This window comes from Pristiophorus japonicus, chromosome 10 (assembly GCF_044704955.1).
Source record: "Pristiophorus japonicus isolate sPriJap1 chromosome 10, sPriJap1.hap1, whole genome shotgun sequence".
Lineage (NCBI taxonomy): Eukaryota > Metazoa > Chordata > Chondrichthyes > Pristiophoridae > Pristiophorus > Pristiophorus japonicus.
Window position 1 is genome coordinate 23,501,936 of NC_091986.1, and position 4,288 is coordinate 23,506,223.

The 4,288-nt window shown below is 40.6% G+C and overlaps 1 pseudogene; it reads right to left on the minus strand.

The window, feature by feature from the left end:
• Nucleotides 1-3,790: 3,790 nt before the first annotated feature.
• Nucleotides 3,791-4,029, minus strand: LOC139275428 (U2 spliceosomal RNA; annotated as a pseudogene).
• Nucleotides 4,030-4,288: the final 259 nt, after the last annotated feature.

The window sequence follows — 4,288 nt, forward strand, 5'->3', positions numbered from 1 at the left end:
GAAGGGAGAAGGGACTGTAGGCTATGTTGAAAGGATGGGTGGGTTATTTTGAAATGCATCAAAAGGGACTTTTTGGGCCAAATAGCCTTTTCCTTTCCTGAAAATTCTTATATTCTTACAAAATCTGTAACCATATTAATATCTAACGGATCAGACCAATAAAGAAAAACTACTAACAAAAGCTGTACATTCTACCACAGATACCAGCACTAGAGTCTCAAGTGCAGACAACTATTGGACCATTTACGTGTTGATCCCTTATTACTTCCCTATTTTAAGCTTGTTGTGAATACCATCAATACCAGAACAGTACAGAAAAGAATACCAGAATGGACCAGCTTGGTCGTGTTTGGAACCAGTTCAGTCCTGGCTGTTTATTTATCTAGTTGTCCATTATCGGTATATCGTTTTTTTTCCCTCTTTTGACAGATGAAGAAAGAGTTTGTGCAATTATGAAAGTGAAACCTTTTCCTATATATACGAATGTGTTGCTTTTTAGGGGGGTAAAGATTAGAGTTATTATAGAATGATTACCCTTTCCTCTACGATTTTCAGTGTGCACACTGCATTACAAAAATCAGGGAGATGTTGATACCTGGAAGTGTTGCGGAAGTGTTGACCTTTGAACTGAATATGCCCCAATGTTCGTAAGTTCAAAGCTCAATATGTTTCACTCTGTTTTCTGCTGTATATACTGTATAAAAGGCAACTTCCTCTCTTACTTAACCAAAAAAATCTATGACCAATGTAAAGTGAGAGTAAACCAATGTAAAGTGAGAGTAAACAATCGCAACATCACTGACTGATCAAGTTTATACATAATTCCCCCTCTACTAGTGTCTGGTGTAAGAAATAATATCTGATCCCATAGTCAGACCATAACTTAGTCAGTGGATAATGGATTCTATGTATTCTACTGATAGAAAACATATCAGAAGATGTTTGACTGTACAAGAACAGTGCAGATCTACAATATAAATAATAAAAGCACCTACTAGCTACATGTTGCGAGTATAAATAACTCTTTTACTGCTGAACATGGGATTCATTCATTGTAATGTATTTTTCTTCCTTCCTCCTTCTCAGTCTTCCCATTATGAAATACCTTTCCAGGTCGAGAAAGTGGGCAAGGGCTCTGGTCGCAAGTATTTCCCATTGTTGCCATGAAATTGACCACTAAGAATTACATAGAATTACATGGGATATACGGCACAGAAACAGGCCATTCAGCCCAACCAGTCCATGCCGGCGTTTATACTCCACTCGAGCCTCCTCCTGTCTTTCCTCATCTAAATCTATCAGAATAACCTTCTATTCCCTTTTCCCTCATATACTTGTCTAGCCTCCCCTTAAATGCATCTATACTATTCGCTTCAACCTCTCGCTGTGGTTGCGAGTTCCACATTCTCACTGCTCTTTGGGTAAAGAAATTTCTTCTGAATTCACTATTGGATTTCTTGGTGCCTATCTTATATTGATGGCCACTAGTTATGCTCTTCCCCACAAGTGGAAACAATCTCTCTGTATCCACTCGATCAAAACCTTCCATGATTTTAAAGACCTCTATTAGTTCAGCCCTCTGCCATTTTTTTTTCAAGAGTAAATAGACCCAGCCTGTCCATTCTTTCCTGATAGATATACTCTCGCATTTCTGATATTATCCTTGGAAATCTTTTCTGCGCCCTCTCCGGTGCCTCTACATCCTTTTTATAATATGGTGACCAGAATTGTGTGCAGTACTCCAAATGTGGTCTAACCAAGGTTCTGTATAGGTTCAGCATAACTTACCTACTTTTCAATTCTATCCCTCCAGAAATAAATCCTAGTGCCTGGTTTGGTTTTTTAATGAAATATAAGTACACGAGGGTGGCTCAGGACGACTGCTTCTTGCCATTGCTCCAATCAGCAGTTTCCCCTCAGCAACATGATTCTATAGAGGATCATGGGGACAAACTCACTTCTCACCATTCATTACACCCCTGTACATTGTTCTGGTGTTCCAAAGCACTGTGTTGCCTATAGTGTAAATTGTTCGAGAGCTCCCATGGGTAAAAAAATACCACCCAGTGCAGCAACAAACTATCCAGCTGATCCAGTTTTTACAATCTTCTGCCTTTGACTTCACAGCAGGCTCATCTTAAAATAGATGTGGGAGTTTATTGTGCTGAGGTCTTTTAATCAGCCCATGTGATAAGCTTACATACTTATATTTGCCACTTAATAGGTGGGCAGAGAAAACGCCTCAAAGTCTCCATGAAAAAATGTAACATCCCCACCGACACCTGGGAATCCCTGGCCCAAGACTGCCCAATGTGGAGGAAAAGCATCCGGGAAGGCGCCGAACACCTTGAGTCTCTTTGCCGAGAGCAAGTTGAAGCCAAGCGTCCACATTGGGGAAGGATTGCGTGGCAACCCAGGACCCCCACCCACCCTTTGCTTCAACCACCCTCTGCCCCACCTGTGACAGAGACTGTAGGTCCCGCATTGGACTCTTCAGTCACCTGAGAACTCATATTAGTGTGGAAGCAAGTCATCCTCAACTCCGAGGGACTGCCTATGATGATGGATGTCAGTTCATCCTCAAAAAAATACACGGACAAAAATGTCAGCCAAATTTGTAATTTGTCTCTTTAAAAAAAGAGTTTCACAATTAACAGACCTTTTACAATCAAATTATTATGAATCATACCCATTAGATTTAACCTAATTTAGTTTTGTTCTGTTCTATTTCTGTGCCCACCTGCAGTGCTATTGGTTTGATGGAGTCACTGAGCCCTAATGTGTGTGGCAGTTGTATTACTGTACACTGTTGCATGGCGCAATTGTTGAACCACTTGGGATACTGATAGTAGTTGTTGGTGGGAATGATCTCTGTATCTAACTCATGGCATTTTGGTGGTAGCTGAATGCAAATAGTGGATATTTTACAGTATGCTGTTAGTACATGATCTTATTTCCCTTCTTGATAAGCCATCACTGGTGGTGATTTAAGGCATGGTAAATTAAATTATGCTGACATACCCATTACATAGTAGCATTTAAGGGAAAGCTAGATAAACACATGAGAGAGAAAGGAATAGAAGGATATGCTGATATGGTGAGATGAAGAGGGATGGCAGGAGGCTCATGTGAAGCATGCACACTGGCATGGACCTGTTGGGCTGAAGGTCCTGTTTCTGTGTTGTACATTCTATACAGTTCTATCTAATGCTCCCTTAACAACTGTAAATGTTTTTCAGCATTTTTGTTAATTAGTCTGGTTCAGTTTAAAACATGAGATGCTGTTCAAATTAGGTTTCTAAGAAAGTCAATTAAGAATGTTAATGAACCAATACTTAAACAGAAGAAAGCATCATGGGCACTCCAGATAAAGACACAGCTTCAACTGAATGTTAAATGCTTTTGCCACAATTTACAAGGTAGGTCAAAAAGTATCTTGGATCACCCAAAAAAATCCTTGCACCAGTTGAAAAGAGGGCTGGCCATCATTGTCAAGACCTTAAGAAAGGGAAGATTCAAGGAACAAAGTTCTCAGATGTTGGTAAGTTTATTTACTATATATACATAGCTGTTAATCTGTCACCATTACATACAGCTTTCAATACATGTAATATTGGATAACTAGATATTGATAAAGCAGATATTCATAGAGATTATATAAAACATATATATTTTTTTTTTGAAATTCGTAGCCAATCTTTCCAATTCTTTGTCAAATCACAAACGCCAGAGGTCACCTTGCACACATCAAGGATCACTCTGCGCCAATGCTCTTAGCCAAATGGCCTAGAGCCACTGCACCGTTCCTGGAATTACTGCAATACCAGATTCGTGCCATGGAGGTGGATGGGTCAGGCCCCCCACACACCTCCGTGGAGGTGGATGGGTCAAGCCACCCCACCCACCTCCTATTTCCAAAAAAGCAAGCATATACCTTCCTGATCCAGGGAGAACCACCTTGGGGTTATGGTGGTTACTCCCCTGTCAGGTCAGTTACGCATGATCTTAGCCAAAAGGCCGAGAACTCATGTTGTCCGCATACAACTACACCATCCGCCACAGGCCAGGCACATTATATAAAACATATTATTTTCTCTTAATCCTCTGGGGTAGGAGGGTGGGGGGATCTGGGTCAGGAAGGAGTGTTCAGCCTTGATGGTACAGCCATTGTGGGGTTATGCAGGCATGATGGACCAATTGGTCTTTTTCCTGTACAACTTTAACATGAATGTCTGAAGCACTTTTTTTGGTGAATGTGCACATCGTCAGTTGATACTTTTCACAATTT